The sequence below is a fragment of the Protopterus annectens genome, chromosome 1.part2 (genome assembly GCF_019279795.1).
Source record: "Protopterus annectens isolate FY-2018-M chromosome 1.part2, PAN1.0, whole genome shotgun sequence".
NCBI classification, from domain to species: domain Eukaryota; kingdom Metazoa; phylum Chordata; order Ceratodontiformes; family Protopteridae; genus Protopterus; species Protopterus annectens.
This window is the reverse complement of record NC_056727.1, coordinates 191,885,521-191,905,675: the sequence shown is the minus strand read 5'-3', so window position 1 is coordinate 191,905,675 and position 20,155 is coordinate 191,885,521.

Below are 20,155 nucleotides of genomic sequence, written 5' to 3'. Positions count from 1 at the left end.
TAGTCCTGACAAAAACAATGCAAATCTAGTCCCTGATCTAAAACAAAAAAAAAGGGTAGATTCACCTTACCTGAGCCTTCGTGATTGATCACCTGGTTCATATAAACCCATCCTTCAGTCGCAGATCAGAAAGTGCCTGGCCTCTTTTGTACGACAATTCAGTCGGAGGACTTTTCAAATAAGAAGAACCGATGCGGTTTCTTCCCCATACAGTTTCAAGCCACTTGGCCTGTCTGATCCGAGGCGAAAGGAAAAAACTTCAAAGACCAATACACGTAAGGTTCAGTTAAGGCACATTTAATAACTTGCAGCAAGGAGACAAAAACATGCAAATACAAAATTTTGCCTAACTACTAACAGGAAGTATGCTATTCTTATACTGTTTTGCAAGACATGGCCTTCTATAGCTGACGTAATCAAACACAACTTTCAGTATTGTTCTACAGCAGATGTTATTCAGATTTTCTGCTGACATGATTAGATTTGTGAGAAACTTTTGAGAAAAACAACCTGGCCTTGGTGGGGACTAGCCCATTACAAGCTTCTATTGTATAGTTCTAATGCATGTGTTACATTTCAAGGTACTTTTCTAGCTCAGACACAAGCAAATGCTGATTGCAGTTCATATTTTCAAGCAGTCTTTGTTCTAATTATCTATAGCTTCTGCAGCTGTGTATTTTTGCACAGCACAAGCGGAACTCCTTGTCTAAGTTTCATAACATTTATACAAGTGGTATTGTTCTATTCATTATTTTCCTGACACAAGCAGAAATCATCTGCTTCTCAGTAAATTTCCAAGGCATAAGCAAAGATTTTAGCTGCGCATATTTCATGACAATACAAGGTCAGAAAGCTTCTGCAATTTGTACAGATTTATGCAGTGTAAAATAGAATAAATGTGTTAACCCTTTTCAAGTTCTAAATGCACTAAGCACATTACTAATACATATACTAATACATATTTTTCTGACAATTGTCTCTTGAGGAAGGGAATTAGATGCCCAGTTTAATATGCATTCGAGTGTGGGAATATATTCGCTGGTGGAATGTATCCACCAAAGATGTTTATACTTTTATTGGGGTTGATTGTTAGCCGAGCAAGTATTATTTCTGCATTTTCTAAGTCAGGGGGGTTTATGTCTAAGATATCAATTGATAGGTGATTTTTAAATAGGATTACTACACCTCCTCCTTTCTTAGTTAACCTGTCTTTACATAGTATGCTGTAACCTGGTGCTGTTATTTCATTACTGCTAATGTTATGTTTTAGCCAGGTTTCTGTTAATATTATAATGTCAGGGGAATAGAGGGAGAGTATGGCATGTAGGTCATGGACTTTGTTAGTGATACTCTTTGTATTAATATTAAGGAGGAGAAGAGTAGATTTGTGTCTTTTCTGAAAGAGATCAGGAGTGAAAGAGATGGAGCTATGTGGAATATTGTTTTGAAGGGTGGGGCCTGGATTGGGGTGTACATCCCCAGAGCAGGTTAGTTGCATGGCTAGATGTAATAGTAGTATGGAAGTCTTGTTACAGAGTCTGGTAAATCTATGGCAGGAGGTGGCTCTTGATAGTGGAGATGATAGTTTGAATTTGTGATAGACTATGTAGGTGGTTTTGAAGAGAGTAGGGGCTATGGCAAAGTATGATGAGTTACTGGGGTTGGAAATGGGTGAGGTTTGCCAGGGAAGGGGGTGAAAGGTAGTAGTAGGGAGTTACTGGATGAGAATAAAGGGATATAAGTAGTATGCTGGTGGAGATGTGGAGAGCTTTAGTGTTTGATATGTGTGTGGGGGGCATAATGTATGAGGTGTATGTAGGTTCAGTGTTGTGGATGTGGAATACAGAAACGGAGATTGCTGTGCGGGTTGGGTGAGTGAAGATGAAATGGGGATGGATACACTGGAAGGGATGGTAGTAGGTGTGCGTTGAAAAGGAGCTCTAGGATTGGTTATTTGTTGGCAAGGGTGTGGTTGAGGATAGGTATAAGTTTACAGGTAGTGGGTGTGTGTGGGAATTGAGGGTAGGGTAGGAGAGTGGAGTGAGCCCGAGCGAAGCGAAGGGCGAATGGAGCGGGAAGGTCTTTGAACAGCTGAAATGCTTGTGCAAGAAAGTTTCAGTAAGGTTCGGATGTAATATTTATTTTAAACAGTTGGAAGTAAAAGGAAGCTGCATAGAAGTAATTATAATAAGCTGCTGTATGTCTTTATATAAAGATTCAATATTTCTATAAAGCAGAACTTTGTCAAAGTTCTTAACGGGTTAATGTGGAGTGTTTTAGAATGAGCTGAAGTGATAAGGCTGTGAGCTGTGTAAGCCACTAGAGAAGGAAAACTATGAAGGGAAATGAGAGAGAGGGGAATGGGGAAGCAGAGCCAGCATGCCTTGGTGATGTGCGGCTAAAACCAGGAAATAAATGCAATTAATAAAGAACTCAATATGGGAATTAAAAGCAAAGTAATACCAAAATACATATCTTAAGGACCTGCAGATTAGCTGAATATGTTTTAAGTGTTGTAGCTGGAATGGGCAATTGGCGCGCCTTTTTGCAGGGAGATACAGGAGCAGGAGGCTGAGGAAGGATGATTGCAATACTTAGGAAACTTAGCACTTGTGTCTTTCTTGTAATTATATGAAATACACAATAAGAGGTGTATACAGATGAGAGTAGAAGGTTAAACAATACAGGAGAAGACAATAAAAGTAAATGGGGGCAGGTTAGAAGTAAAGTCAATAGTAGAAAATGAAAAAGAGTTAGAAAAAAGGGTCAGGCGAGTGAAAGGAAAAGGCCAGTAGAAACAAAAAAGGTTGCTAGTGATTTCCTGGACAGATAGTGTGATAGCATCTGAAGATATAAGGCAGGATAGCATGCTAAAATTAAAATGTAATAGCTAGACAATGCAATGCAGTTTCAAATGCAGTTCAAAGTCCATATCAGAGACACAAAGCAATAATAAAGCATTTGAGAGTTCTAATGTAGAGCATAAGAGTCATCCAGTTTTCACCAGAATGAAAAAAACAGTTCAACTTCACTTGTTAAAATGCATATAGCTTAAGTGAAACATTATGCATGATATCACCAATGGAATGATGAAGGCCAAGGCAACAGTTTACCACATTAGCAATCCATGATACTTGCAGTTTGTTGTATGCAGCATATAAAGAAAAAAAATAAAAATAAAAGCTGCATTCAGTCTAAGAAAAGCAAACTACTGTGTTATTATAGAGCTGGTTGGGAGAATCTGCATCTAGACTGGGACTCCATAGCCATTAAAACAGTGCCCCACGAGGTATAAAACAGTTAACAAGACAATTTAATGAACACGAGTAAAGACTGGAGTGCTGAGTTGCACTGTTAGCAAACCATATAGAAAACATAAGCTAGCAGGTACACTTACTTACAGTAATGGCATTTAATGCATTTCAGATTATAATGGGTTCCCATTGTTAGCATAAGCATATCACTGGACGTAGAAACGCTAAGGGAAATGGAAGGAAAGATGGCATGAGTCATAAGGAATGGATAACATACATTGCGAGGCCTGATGGGAGATGTAGTATTTGTGCAGGAAAGAGAGAAAGAAAACAAAAGACGTGAAAACAATGGTAAAGGTACAGTACCTGTCACATGGGACAGATCCTTGAACAGATGAACCTCTTGTGCAAAAAAGTATCAGTAAGGTCCAGATGCAATATTTATTTTAAACAGTTGGAGGTAAAAGGAAGCTGCAGAGAAGTAATTATAGTAAGCTGCTGTATGTCTTTATATAAAGATTCAATATTTCTATAAAGCATAACTTCATCAAAGTTGTTAATGGGTTAATGGGGAGTGTTTTAGAATGAGCTGAAATGATAAGGCTATGAGGTGTGTAAGACACTAGAGAAGGAGAACTATGAAGGAAAATAAGAGAGAGAGATGGGATTGGGGAAGCAGAGCCAGAGCGCCTCAGTGATGTGCAGCTAAAACCGGGAAATAAATGGAATAAATACAGAACTTAATATGGGAAATAAAAGCAAAGTAATAAAAAAATACAAATCTTAAGGACCTGCAGATTAGCTGAATATGTTTTTAATTGTTGTTGCTGGAATGGACAATAGGAGCGCCTTTATGCAGGAAGATTCAGGAGGAGGAGCCTGAGGAAGGATGATGACATCACTTAGGAAACTTTAGCACATGTGTCATTCAGTAATGGCATTTAATACATTTCAGATTATAATGAGTTCTCACTGTTAGCATAAGCACATCACCAGATGTAGATAGGTTAAGGGAAATGGAAGGAAAAAAAACATACATTAAGGTAGGTAGGTTTATCATAATGGTTAAGGTCTTTACCTCACAAACTGAAAGTACATGATTGGATTCTGACCTCTAGTTATTGGCCAAGCTTGTAATAGTCTACAGACTGATAGCATAGTATTTAAAAGAATTGGAGGTTAATGGAATGGTTAAGGTGTTTACCTTACAGAGACAAGGTCCAGGGTTTGATTCTCAGCTTTAAGAGAAAATGCCTACACTTACAATGACCCATGAGGGCAGCTAATCTAGTACTAACTTATATCAGATATAGGCAGAAATTCAGTACATCTCTATAGCTACTAGTAATAATAGGTTCAGATAGCCTGCTAAAATGTTCTTTATGGCATCTCTCTGTTTAAAGATATTGTCTTATATCTAAGTATGTAAGTTTTTCGCTGATTCCATATATGATTTTGCAAAATGTGTTGCTTTATTTTAATTTATTTTATTTTTCAAGTAACAAGGCTCTATCTAAAGCTAAAAACACTGCCTCCATGGGACCAGATGGTGTCCCAGGCTGTGTCATATGCAAGCTCCAAAAGGAATTAACCCCGCATCTTAATACCCTGTTCAGTCTCAGCCTCGCCACAGGATATGTGCCCATAGAATGGTGCATGGCAATGGTGGTCCCGCTACACAAGGGTGGGGCCACAACTGACCCTGGGAACTACCAACCAATAAGTCTGACCAGTCTGATCTGTAAGGCTATGGAGCGAATCATTATGGAACTCATAAATGGAGAGATTGGGAACCTCCAGTCGCTGGACCCCACAAAATTTGGCTTCATCAAGGGCAGATCATGCTTCCTGAACCTGGTGGATTTCTTTGAGACAGTTACTCGGGCTATAGATAAGGGAAAGGAGGTACACACAGCTTACCTTGACCTTGCTAAAGCATTTGACACCATTCCCCATTCAGGTATTATTGATAAGCTCACCAGCCTGGGCATAAACCCATATGTCACAAGACGGATTGCAAACTGGCTCTCAGGCAGATCCCATAAAGTAAGAGTAGTGGGATCTATGTCCGAATCCAGACCAGTAAAGAGTGGTGTGCCTCAGGGCTCTGTCCTGGGGCCCCTCCTGTTTGGCATATACTTCTCAGAAGTACAGGCAAGCATGGAAGGGCTGTGGCTGACTAAGTTTGTGGACGACTGCAAACTGGGTGCTATAATAGAGTCTCCGGCCAACATGGAGATCCTCCAGAAGGGCCTAAATGAGACTGATGCATGGTGTCAAAGCCATGGTCTCAAGCTAAATGCAAAAAAATGCGTAGTAATCCCCTTTGGAAAAAACAGAGTACCCACAAACTACAACATAGGAGGTAATCCCCTGAAATCTGAAGAAGAAATAAGGGATCTAGGGACCCAAGTAGATAGTCAGCTTTCCTTTGATAACCATGTTGCTAAAGTGGTTAGAAAATCCTTCTGTGTGACCCATCTGATCACAAAAGGGTTTGCATCAAGATCTAAGGATGTAATGGTGCCCCTCTACTCTTCCCTCATCAGACCCATTATTGAGTACAGTGCACCATTTGGAAAGTACCTGGCTAGACATCTCCAGCAGCTGAAGAGACCACAAAGGTACCTAACCAAGAGGATTACTGGCCTCAAACAGTTGCCCTATGCAGCACAATTGAAAAAGCTAAGACTGTTCTCTGTTGCATACCGCTTTCTCAGAGGCGATCTCTGTCTAACGTACAGAGTCATGTCTAACCTAGAATTGTTGAACATGTTCCATCTTAGCAAAACCAAATCTACTCAAGCTGCACGCTCTAGGGATATAAACCTCAACACAACAATGAATAGAACATGCTGGAGGGATAGATTCCCTTCGCAGAGACTTCCCTTACTATGGAACAGGGTCCCGATCTACATAAGACAGAGCCCCTCACTATCACTCTTCAAGAGGAACCATGATGAGTGGATGGGTAACAGAAAGTTCACACCGGGGATCACACCAACAGCACTACTAGATAGGGGCCAAGGGTACTAGCTGCTAGTACAAGGGTCTAGGGAACTACTAAAGGGGCGGTGAATACCGCACAACATGGCTGGGCTAATATATGTCTTCGGGCAGATAGCCCAGTACCAACCTATGAACCTATAAGAGCATTCTTATTCCATTTTAAATGCATAGAGTAAGTGGTTTGTGTTTTTACTTAAGTGTAAATGTAATTAATATGAAAGATTAACTGTTGACTATTGGCTTTTGAAGAGGTACTGCACATGCTACTTTAATGAAGCAAATATGTAATAATTGGCTCCTTTCAAGGGTAACTAGTTCTTGATGTACTAGAGTGTCTTGGCTGATGGCAGAGTTACATAAAAACAGCTATCCTAAAGGCAAGGAAGGGAGGTTAATAGACACATGCAACCTGTAAATGGTTCATCTCCCAGGCCCATGCTTGTAAATGTTTCATCCCCCCAAGCCCCTGTTTAAAATTATCAAGGGTACCAGAGCTTGTCAGAGATTTGGGATGCATGACTAAGCTTATAAAGACACTTGGGGTCGTTAGCCTAGTAAGCACCTATGAACCTATGAGAGATATCAGTAAACCCTGTGTGCAAAATAATCTTGGTCATCAATTACTGTTGGTAAGATTGTACTTAAAGCCTTTGGACTCAGTCTGAGGTGGGTGCAATCAGAGATCCAGTGACTGTAATGCTGATCTGTATTTCTGGTAAGCTTATCTGACAGGAGTTGGTTATTACTTGAGGCAGCAGTATGCATTTATCATTTATAAGAATGTGTCTAAAGTTCACATAGCATTAGCATTGTATATTATTTGTGAGTGCAATGTATTGGAAGACTAACATAATTGACACTATGAAATGTTTAAAAAGCATCACAGTGAACTCACCATATACTGAGTATTTAAATCCATTAAAACATACACCTGTAATACAATTATTCTTTTTGTCAAAACTGCTTCATTGAGCACACTACTCACAAGCCCATTTGCATTATTGATGGCAACATTTTAGTGCATGCATAATTATTTTTCAGGTTATGAACTTAGAATGGGAATTAACAGTGTTCTATGGTGCTCCATGACAATCATTGTGCAAATATGGAGTACAGACATATAGGCAGTTCTGATTCTGAACCAAGTCAAAACATATATGTGCCATGTCAATGTATTCTGTGTCATAATTTATACATGTCAGGATCACTGCAGTAAAATATTCATTATATGGATTATACTGGTACATACTTACACTATCCTCATATCTGGTGATTGTCCACATTTTAAGGCCTGGTGTAGTATTCCTTTTACAATTGTATTTGTTAGTATAACCTCATACATGATAACATGTATCTACATGTCAGACTTAAATAGTTGTGTCAATAAATGGTAATACTATCCCTTTAATCATTGCATCCTCTGTGTGTATAGGAGCAATATTTTTAAATTGTGCCTAGTTTTGTTTATTGTCATTCACAAATAAGAAAGCTCAAGCAGGTACAACTGAGCCTGATACAAGTAGGAGAACTTAGAACAAAAAAAAAAAATCAGCTCAAAGAACCATTCAGAACATTTTTATTGAAGACAACAAGACAACAGGCTTTCCCAAATGCTTTTTCACATTTTAAGAAACATCAGTGCAACAGCCCTTCATTTAAATGCTTGCAAAAGTTATAAAATAATTAATGAATCAAACACATAGTTAAAGTTAACAACCTAAAATATTTCATCTTTAAAATGGGTTTAATATTGCTTGCAACATTTAATCCAGAACTTTCATCTGTTCTTAGTTAATTTATCCAGCAGTGTTCTATATATTCAGTTTTGGTTATTATATCACCTCCTGTAAAATTAGAGGGTATATACTGTAACCCATAAACTTAAAAGAAAGGGTATCATCAAAATCACTTAAATGTTTATAAATGGCACTACTGTCTGTCTTTCTCTGTATTCCAGATAGCTGGTCACAAGTTCTTTCTTTTAATTTCCTGTTTTACCAATATAAAAAGCTGGACAGGAATTACATATGACAATGTATACCATACTGGATAAGTTGTTTATTGATGACCAGATGATTTTAGGATTGGCATGGTCTATGTTTTGTTGACTGGTGTAATAAGACCTTTTATCTGATTTCACACATATAATTTTTATGAAAAACCATTAATGTTTGACATATGTCTGGATTCGAGCCCGTAACACTATGCAAAACCATTCGACAGACCAGAGCGTTATCTCAGCAAACCAAACAAGAAACTCATCTTTCACATAGTAAAAAAATCACACAATTGCAGGGACACTGACAGAAGATAGAAGCAAGAGAGTCTGTAGGAAAATGTAGACAGCAGCCTTCATCATGGTAATGATAACTGTAACACCCCATAAAATGCACATTGAATCAAGTAGCCTAAAAAATATGTAGGAGTAAATGTCTCACAATACTGCTATCATTCTGTATTTCAATAGTGCACCAATGTTAAACTCATTTGCATGATAATAACCATACAAGTGCGGTCCAAATTAAAATCTTCATTTGTTGCAAGGGACATGAAACACCAATTTGCCAGCATTTAACATTGGTGTGCAATGCCAAGTGTTACACAAATACACAGGACAAAAAGTGAAGGGTTGTTTTATGGGCTATCTCTGACTATGTGTGTTGTGTATAATTTGATTTCTGAACAGATTAAAAGTGTGAAAAGGGGTTGATAGGACAATGGTGAAAACGGAATCAAGCCGAGGGTAGGACATAGGGAAAATAATAGAGGAATGTGCAGGATCATGGTAGGAGAGTACAACTATCCACTTTTTCACAAGATAACTTTATACTTGCAACAATAATTTGATGACTTTGGATATTCACCATATCAGGGTAAGTGACAATAACTGACTAGTCTCATGTGTCCAATTGGACCAAATCAAATGTATCAAGCAGACACATAGATAAAGTGGTTTGCTATGTGTGAGGTGGATTTTTCTTTTTTTTGGGACAGATACCTCTATTTATTTTTAAAGAGAGGTCTGTTAGGGAAGGTGCTCAGGAATAAGATAGTTATATAGGTTGTGTAGGTTACACAGCATTGTAAAGCTACAGGGCATACAAGATAGACAGGGATGGTGATGGACACATAAGGTTGGGAGACACCATGATTGAAGATAGATAGGGAACATTAGAAGCATATCCATGTCCAGCATGACTGCAGTGAAAATCTAGTCCTCACTCTCGGAACTGTTTCTGATATATTCCTTCACCATTGCCAAGCTATGGAACTCACTTCCACCTTCTATAAAAAACACAGGCAGCATCACCCCTTCAAAAGAAAAAAATCATCTCAACTCTTCTAGCTCTATAACCTAACCTCATCATTCTCCTTATATGATAACTAAACTTCTATGTGTTTGGCTACTGCTGACTGATGATATCGTCTCCATAATTATTATTTTTTATCACATGTTGATATTGATACAATAATGCTGATTATTATATCTCTGTTTATACCTCTCTAATTGAATTCATCTGGTAACCAACAAAATTCCTTCTTGTGTGAATATATTCTGGAGCCTCTATATTACATAATTGAACTTTTAAAAGTTCAAACATCATATGGTCAACACCATATGATCAAACTTTTAAAAGTATGAAAATGTAATAAAAAAAAACAAAGAAAATACCTGACAGAACAGTTTAGCAGGGGTGCAAGCCCCCCTGCACCCCCCATGTGGGGGGCTGCAGCACCCACACACCCTGCTCCTTAAATATACCAACTCTGAGATCACACTACAGTGCAGAAAAGGGAAATCTCCCCATTCCGCACTGTGCGGAGATCTTTTTAAAAGTTCAATCATATAGTGTCGACCATATGATGTTCAGACTTTTAAAAGTTTGACAACATGATATAGACACTATTCTGTATATATTACTGTAATCACTATTTGTAGCACTGTATCTACTTTTGTACCATTTAATGTTTAATATTTTCTGTATCTATGTTCTTATCGGAGCTTTTCTCCCCAGGCCTTTGCTGAAAATGGGCTCTTTTAGGCCAGGTAGATTTTCCCCATAAATAAATGTAATAAATAAAATCAATAAATATAAAATAATTCAATTGATCTGGATTAATTATCCATATTTCCCTGTTCATTATGTGGATCATTTCATTTCCTCAAACTTTAATCCATGTCATATTTTTACATCATGTTTATAAAATGTGGTATTAATAATAATTGTTCAGGTTCCAACACAAAAACATTTTTGTAACTGTGAATAGGAATTGCAAAATATCAAAAATAAAATGTTAAAATTTGGAATAAAACTTTGCATTATTGATGCTAATACTCATATCTTATTGCATTAACACCTTCAGCCACAGCTACAGATATGTATCAATATCTGTCTCTCTCTCTCTCTCTCTCTGTATGTATATATATATATATATATATATATATATATATATATATATATATATATATATATCCCTATTCCTCTTCTTTCTTCTAGCCCACTTCTTTGCTTTGCCTCCTAACTATACCTACCTTACCATATCCTCACTTTTTCTAATCACCCCATATGTCTTATTATAAAATGTATGATGAATGTTGATTTTTGCATCTCTGTAAATTCCTACAGTTCTTGCTGAAGTTTATGAACACTCTTGAAATCATGCTTACTAACTTGAGCCTTATTTTTACTTATATGTTTATTTTTTCTTATGTTTCTTAATCATGCATCTATATAGTGTAAACTTTTTGTATCTGGAGCTTTTTTCCCCAAACTTCCACTGAAAATGGACTTCTAGCCTAGTTGGACTTTTCCGGTAAACAAATGCAAATAAATAAATAAATAAATAAACAAACAAATAAATGCACACACATGATGTATAGAAAGTAGAGCAAATATAATCAAGTACTGAAGTAACAGTAACATGTTACATTAAGGGACATACATGTATATATATATATATATATATATATATATATATATATATATATACATATATTAGTTTTCTTATACTTGTCCTTTCTCTTTCCAAAATAGATGTCTGGTTGAATTGGATATTTACACCAGTTAAGCTAACACTTCATGTCCTGGTACAAACAAATGTATGTGATACAAAAGTGTTTTCTTACCTTTTTTGTGACCAGTACTCCTGATACTATTATGAAATGAGTGCATTATAACTTGTTGTTATTTAAAAAAATCTGTTTGGATGTTTTTGTTTAATAACTGATATAACTTACACTTTTCACTCAGAGTCACAGTTAACTCTTAAGCATATATTCATAAAGATTGTATAATGATAATCACAAACTGTTTTGTAAGTCTATTCTCCCTGAGACATCCTCAACATGTGTACATCAATGTAGCAGGAGTGTTAAATACTTTATCCATGCACTACTGTTAATGAGTCACACTTGCACGCCATTACATAGCCCCACTTCTGAATATTCCATCCTGTACTGCTAGAGCATGAGCAAAGCATTGTGCATGCCATCACACCATGTTTACCTGCCCAGCACTAGGAGCAGATTCAGTGATTTATGAATAATATTCAGCTGACACCTAATTTACATATTCTCCATGTCCAGAGGGGATAGTCTACACTATATAAGTACAACCTGGGGCTATGGAACCTGCATCATACTAGAGAAGACTGCATGGATTCATCAACTTCAGATATTGCTCTTTATGTCTGCTGTAATTGCTTTACTTTGGTGCATTTTAATACAAATCCTGTCAAGGTATGTTATGTTCTTTGCAAATAATTCTTAAACAGTTAAAATGCTATGAATTTTTTTACGAGAAAATTGAGTGACGGCTGCTCTTTGACCATTTGTGCTGATATAGCAGGTTTGACAGTTCCTATTGGCTTGATCTTCATGCAATGTTACATGGCTTTACAGCAACATTTCTTTGAGGATTTGAACACATTTAAGAATTGTATTAGAGGTAGCAATGTCAACATTACATTTCAGCAAATATTGTATGGCAAGGCTGTTGTACATGTCTGACATAAGCAATTGGTATTCCATTAGAAATGTTCTTGACATTTAGGTTTGCTGGTGTAGGGAATGGTTGTTTTATTGGGAGTCTTTGATTCTCTTTACTTAAATACGTGTTGTGTACAATTTGTTAATTCATTTTTGTAAGAAGGGTTTAATGGCTGTTATTAATAAAGGATCATTGACTTGTATTACATACAAAAGTTTTATTCTGCCCACATGTACTTAGTATTGTTAGCAGATGTTTGAATATTGACATTGACTTGTATTAGATATGAATGTTTTGTTCTGCCCACATGTCCTTAATATTGTTAGTAGATGTTTGAATATAGACAGCAAATGTAATTTCATACACTTTATTCATTGACAATGCTGATATATCCTAGACTGACACATTTATTTATCCTTATTCATGTCTGTTATTGCTGGAGATGGGGGTGAGTATATAGTAATATCTTGCATGTATATTCACATAGATCAGTTATGTATCTGCTTTTAAGGAATGCCTGCATAGCTGCATATTTGTTTTCTGTCCAGCCACTGCAGACATTTTGATACATGTGTATATTTTTACTCCTATATAGGGACATGGCACTTAAATAATCTGGGTCATGTAAACCTACTTTCTCAGATGCTGAGAATGAGGTTATAGTACAGGTCCTCCAAAAAACATGGATCATACCCTTTACATAAAGTCTAACCTGACACGTCATTCCAAGACTGTAACTGGAGGCAGCTGGTTGATGATGTGAATGCTGTGGTTGGCCATGGATGTGGCTAAAGAATCATCGGACATTGACACAATCAGTAGGCCAAAAAAAGATCCAGTGCTATAGCATGAAAACAGAGAGCTACTGGTGGTGGTGCTATTACAAAACTGCCACACACTAAGACAGAGCAGTTCCTTTTTACTGTAAGGGATCCAGTCAGCTCATATGGGGTTCCCAGTGGCATGCTCGATGTGGGTGCAGAGATGGAAGACAAGCAAAGAGTGTCTACTGCTGATGCTTCATGTATGCCATTCATATATCTATGTATCTGTCTGTCTATATATATATATATATATATATATATATATATATATGGAGAGAGAGAGAAAGTGAGTGAGAAAGAGACAGAGAGAGATGGATCGGGAGAGGGAAGAGGAATACCAATATATCTTAGAAAATATTTTGTTTAGAGTTATAAGTAGTGTTGTTTTTCATGTGTCATCTTTTGTCTAATGCTTATCATGCCTCTATCCATCTCCATTTTGTCTGTCTAAGTACATTTATTACTGAGGTTTCACAATCACCTGCAAATGGTTTGGGCATACATTTTTGTAGCTGCATTAATTTATATGATTGATCTTTAAGTGTAACTTAATGACATTTTTAATTGATGTTACATCTAGTATTTCTTAACTCAGGGGTACAAAGCATAATTCTGATCACTTTTCGCTTGTATTTCTGTTACAGGTGAGCCTGCTACAGGCACCATGGAGCTCCTATTCCTTTTTATCGGAGGAGTGGTAGACTCTGATGATGATGATGATGACAGTGGTGATAAAGAAGCACATTCTGGGGTTTCAGAGTGTCAGTCTGACAAGAAGTCTGTGGCTCCCACATCTCCTCCCAACAGTTTGTACATGGTCAGTATGCTTATGCATAACCATGACTTGGAGTCATCTGACATAGGACACTTTAAGGATGACATAGTTGTTTAGATTAGTGTGGTTATCTAGTTGCAGACCTGACAGTGTCTCTTCCTAGTCTTCATGAGGATGAAGTATTACACTGGGTTGTTGGTTGAGGTGCTCAGAGGAGGCATGCTTTCCACCCTTCCCCTGATGTTTTGTATGTTAGTAGCTGCCACCCAACATATGTGTATGGTGGTTGTGGTGGTACAGACAAGTTCTACAAGGCCCTCTAGAGAGCTAGTTAGATAATCAGAGTACTTGATAGTGTGCATTCTGATGTGTGAGACTGCCTGAACTGTGTATGTGATTCCTTGTATCGATGAATGACACACTGGATTGTGAATTTCCTAACTTCCACTGATACTGCAAACACTGTTTTGAGTTTGCTAAAGTTCTCCTGAGTTTGACAAAATATTTTTAAGTTTTGTAAAGCTTTTCTGAGTTTGTAGAAGTTTTCCAACTTTTGCATACATCTTTCTGTATTTAGGAACTTTTCTCAGGGTTTGTGAATTTATTTTCAATAATTCATGATACTGCAGGAATTTTCCCCTTTGGTGTAAATTATTTGTTACTGGACGTGAGCTCAAAACTAGTTAGTTTTTACATTAGGAGGGTTTTCTGCACTCTGGTGGGAGCAGAGGGCTGATTCAACCCATTTCAGTTGAGAACTACTTGTGGAAGGCTTATTATGTGCTTATCTGATTGACATGAGGTCTTAACTGTGTAAAGTCTTTCATTCTACTAGTAATTCTGTATTTAGGAACATTTTTCATGGTTGTGAACTTATTTCCAAGGATGTCCATTATTGTAGGAGTTCTGCCTTTTGTTGTAAAGCATTTGTTGCTACACTTGAACTTAAAACCAGGTTGTTTTACATTAAGAGGGGTTTTTATGCACTCTGGTAGGAGCGAAGGGTAAATTCAACCCATCTGAGTTAGAACTGCTGGTAGAAAGCTTATTGTGTTTCTATCTGACTGACAAAAGGATTTAACTATGTAAAAGCCATTCATCATGCTGGTATAAAAGCCTTAAATTTTTGTGAGACTGTGCTCATACATTTGGCTCATACATTTGGAGCTTCCCTATGCCTGGCTTATACACCTGACTACAAGACATTTGGTTCATCTAAAACCATCTGTGGACCCATAAAGCAGACTTCTCATCTTCTCTTCGTCGATGATTTAAAACTGCATAGCTCATCAGATGAGCAACCAAAAGCACAGCTGAAGGTTGTCAAAACTTTTTCAGATGATATTGGAATGTCATTTGGTCTTGATAAATGTGCAAAAGCAACCTTTAAGAAAGGAAAACTGGAGCACCACGAAAATATTAGTTTAGGACAAGAATGTGATATAAAAGAACTTAAGCAAGAGGGACTGTATAAATACTTGGGAATTGATGAAGGATCAACAATAAAACATGAACAAATGCAAATGAAGCTCAGTAAGGAGCACTTTAGAAGACATAAATTAATCCTGAAAACTGCATTGACATCTAGGAACAAGATCCAAGCCATAAAGCAATTTGCTCCTCTTGTCCTAACTTGTAGTTTTGGAGTGATTGACTGGCCCCAAAAAGTGTTAGATTGGATATTAAAACAAGAAGAATGCTTCATGCTCACCAAATGATTTAAAAAAATAAGTGTATACCAAGATTATATATTCCCCGTTCCGAAGGCAGGATGGGCCTCCTTGAAACTGATTACATGTGGGACTCCATACATATCTACTGACCTCACAAGATCCAAATGTATTGAAAGTTTTGAAACATGAGAAGAATACATCTAAGATGATGTCTCTGCTTAATTTAGCAGAAGCATATTGATGTCAAGCAGGAATGGAAATAAAACCAGAAGTGGATAAAAACCAGCCAGCAACTGAATGTACTAAAAAACAAAAGAACGAATATAAGGTAAAGGATGAGATGATAAGGCAAGAAATGTGGAAAAAACATAAATATAGTTGCAAGTATAGAAAACTTCTGGAAGAGCCTCATGTTGATCAAGAACGAATGCAGGAATGGTTAAGGAGAGGTGAATTCACATCAAGAAATGTAAGGTTAATATTGGCAGCCCAAGATAGTGGGCTATGTACACGCTGGTTTATAAAGTCCATTGAACATTTGTGAGAAACAGACATATGTAGGTTTTGTAAAATCGAATTGGAAACAGTCACACACCTTGTTGCTGGTTGCGATGCACTAATGGCAGAGGGACTGTATACTGAAAGGCATAATAATGTGACAAGACTGTTACACTGAAGATTATGCAAATATTATAGTATTGAAATGGCTGAAAAACACTGAAAACATGAGCCACAAAGAATCATAGAAAATGATGAATTTTATATCACATGGCATCACCCAATACCAAAAGTTCAAAAGATAGATGCCAGAAAACTGGACATAGTGGTCCAAGAAAAGAAGACAAAAGTAGCATTGATCATTGAAATCACCACACATAGTGACTACAGTGTCTTGCATACAGGGAGATACAAAGTCAGAAAATACCTTGATCTGCAGGCAGAAATGAGAGACATGTGGAAGAAAGATACCCAGACAGTTCCAATAATAGTAGGAGTAACTGGTCTTATGAAAAAGAATTTACAATCCTATTTAGATATGTTACCAGTTCATGTAACACCGCACAAATTGCTGAAGGAGTCATTACTGGGCACATTGCGGCTGCTGCGAAGAGCATGTTTGGCTGACATCAAAGAGTGACACAATACTAATTTCATAAACTTTAATCGTACTTTGACTTAGGAATGGGGTCCATTTCTGTTACGGTATTAGAAACCCAATGGAAAAATTAAAAACGTCAGATCTAAATATATTTTTTGTACTTGCTCTGTCTCAGTGCTGTTTAGCAGTTCTGTGCTGCATTTATTGATGAGGTTGAATTTATTACTGGTTTTTCAGGCTGAACTTGTTAAAAAAATGCCATCTGTTTGTTACTGTACTGATCTTAGATCAGTTTAACAGTATTCTGATATTTTCTGATGCCCTCTGATACTACAAAAGCTATTCTGAGTTAACTAAAGTTCCCCTGAGTTTGCCAAAATAATTATAAGTTTTGAAAATTTTTTCTGTGTTTGTAGTTCTTCTACATCTGCATGCATTTTTCTGTATTTAGGAACTTTTCTCAGGGTTTGTGAGCTAATTTCCAAGGATTTTTGATACTGCAGGAATTCTGCCTTTTGTTTTAAAGCATTTGTTATTACACTTGAGCACAAAAGCAGCTTGCATTACATCAAAAAGTTTTTCTATGTACTCTGGTGGAAGTAGAGGGCTTATTTGGCAGCCAAGTTGGAAACTGCTGGTGGAAGGTTTATTGTGTGTTTATCTGATTGGTCTGAAGGTCAACTGTGTAAAAATGATTCATCCTGCTTGTATAAAAACTATCACTTTTGTGAGACTGTGCTCATATATTCAGAGCTTCCCTCTGCCTAGCTTGGACACCTTTGACTACAAGAGCTTGAGTCCATCATCTTAAACCATCTGCCGACCTACAAAGTTAATATACATTTTTTTTGCACTTTATCTATCTCAGTGTTATTTAACAATTACCCATCCACTGTATATTAAGCAAACCTCTCCATTTTAAAATCCTCATTAAAGAAACTCTGTCCATAGTCTTCCACTGTTTATAGCTCCTTGAAGAGCTGCCAGTTTGTGCGGAGAGCAGCACCACTGCAAGTAATTTAATAGTGCACTACTAAACATTCTGACTTAGGCTTTTACGTGACTCTACTCTACTCCTTCCGATCTACTACAGATCTAGGATAATGCATATGCACTTCCTTGCTATCTCTGTTTCTGGTCTGTTGGAGATGGGCATCGTGAGGCAGTGTAGTAACTGCCTCATGTTTACTGACAACCATTTAATTTTAAAATATATAAACACAGTGTGCGAGAGGTGTTGATACATAACGTCATTGGAGGCAAAGCTCTCACATACACACACAAAAAATGCAAACCAGGTTGTCAGCATTACACCCAAAACATTCACTACTAACACTAGAGAACAAGCGCATACATCCACATGTGCAGAGTACTCACTTGTAATCTACTCAAACTGCCAAGACCTTCTAAAAGCATTTCTCAGTGGCCCCACACACACTCAAAAAAAGAATATCTCACACAACACATAACTTTGAAAATCAAAGTAGCACTTCTTTCAAGCCCATAAGGCAATACACCACACAGCCAAACATTATAGTTATTAGGGAGTCCATTGTAAGATATACTGATGTCCTCCTTACCAGGCTAAACAAGGAGAAAATCACAGAGAGCTGTCTGTGTATAGTCAGGATCTGCCAGATCAAACATGCACTTAGGTCTTTAAATCACAAGTATCAGTATGACATGTCATAGTAAATGTCCTAAGACATACTGTACCTCATGGGACTACAGGAAGAGAGACATGATGGAGCTTTCTGAATATGTGTTTCAGGTGGGTATGAATCATCCTTGAGTAGCATCCTGCCTTCATCAGTGATGATGCCACGGTACTAGCAAAAAGTGATTGACTTCAACAACTGGCTTACTTTCTCGTGTCACAACAAGAGGATCCAATATCTGTCAGCCTGAGGAGACATGATTGACAAATTATGCTTTTCAGAGATGGTTTGCACTTGCTACCACTTGGCTTCTGGATACTGGCAAAAATGTTATCTATCCCCACAGTGCCATTTTTAATCCATGCCAAGTTGTTAAACCTTCCAACATAACAAAAATCACTCATGACTAACTAAAGGTACTGCTGTTCAACTCTAGAAGTGTAAACAAAAACTGCACTCCCTGGAAGCACTCCCCAGCCTGGAAAATGCAGACATATGTGCAGTCACCGAAACATTATTTAGAACCATAGAAAGCATCCCGGCTATCAAATTCTACAGTGCATTTCATACATTTTGATCCCCCTCATCTCAGGTAAAACAAAAGGAGAAGGTGCCTCAGTGTTCATAAAGGAGAGGTACACTGCTAGACTGGTTCAACAGCATGACTCGCTTGAGCTGCTCTATTTATTTATTTGAAGTTTGTTGACTGGGTTAGTCCAACTGAGTTGGAGCCCTTTTTCAGTGGAGACCTAGGAAGAAAAGCTCCACAAAAACATAGGCACTTAATTACATAACTACATTGCCATAATACACAGGTATATAAACAAAAGTTACCAGAAGAAAAAAATTATGCTGAGTTAAAATGAGTGACAAACAGAGTCTAAAAATCAGAAAAGTACACCTGGTACAGTACAGAGTAAAAGGTAAACAAATAGAATGATTTACATTCTTTATCATCAGGGCACCTGAATAGTAGCAGTGGGAAAGAATTAGTTAGGCACAATACATTCTGTTTGCATCTATAGTAAAATGTGGGTACAAAGTAGAGAAACTATAACAAGTAAAAGTAATTAGATAAACATAGTAGAAGAGAAAGGAAGTAGGGTGACACAGGTATGGAAGATGGGAGGGAGGCAAGTTGACAGAGAAAAGTAAGGTCAATCAGAGGGATGATTAGAATGACATAGTCTGTATTGCTTAAATGTTTTTTACTGCATTTCTGAACTGGTGTTTGGGCTTAATATTTTGAATGTCTAGTGGAAGTTTATTCCAGTTCTCAGCTGGTGAATAGCTGTAAAGGCTTTTACTTATGTTGATCTTTGGCTTATATATGGAAAGGAGATGTTGTTCTGAGCTATGTGGTGAGTGCAGGGAGATGATAGAGGTAATTCTGGGACAGAAGGAGGGCTGGTACAGGTATAGAGTGAATTATCTGAAGCAGAGAGAGGAGAACGTTATGGGGAAGCTCTAACCAGTTCAGTTTCCTAAGTGCTAAGCAGTGATGAGAATAGTATTATTGTTCGGCAGCAGATTTGCCCAACTTGTTGTAAGTGGAGTCTAGTTTAAAGAGAAGTGTGGTTTGTAAGTTAGTGAGGATTTCAGACCTATAGAATAGGGTTGGTAATAGGTAGACATGGGATAGGACTGTCTTGGCTTTACTGGATAAAAGGTATTTGTTCCTGTATAGGAATCCAAGTTTTCCTTGGGTTTTCTTACTGTTACTGAGTACATGCAAGTCAAATTTTAGCTGGTCATCAATAATGACCTTGAGTAGCTTGGCGTGAGTTTCAACTGTGATGGGTGTGTTATTGCGGGAAGTGATAGAGAAAGAAGGTTTAAGATAATTCATTTTTTTGTGATGAAGAGCAAGAGT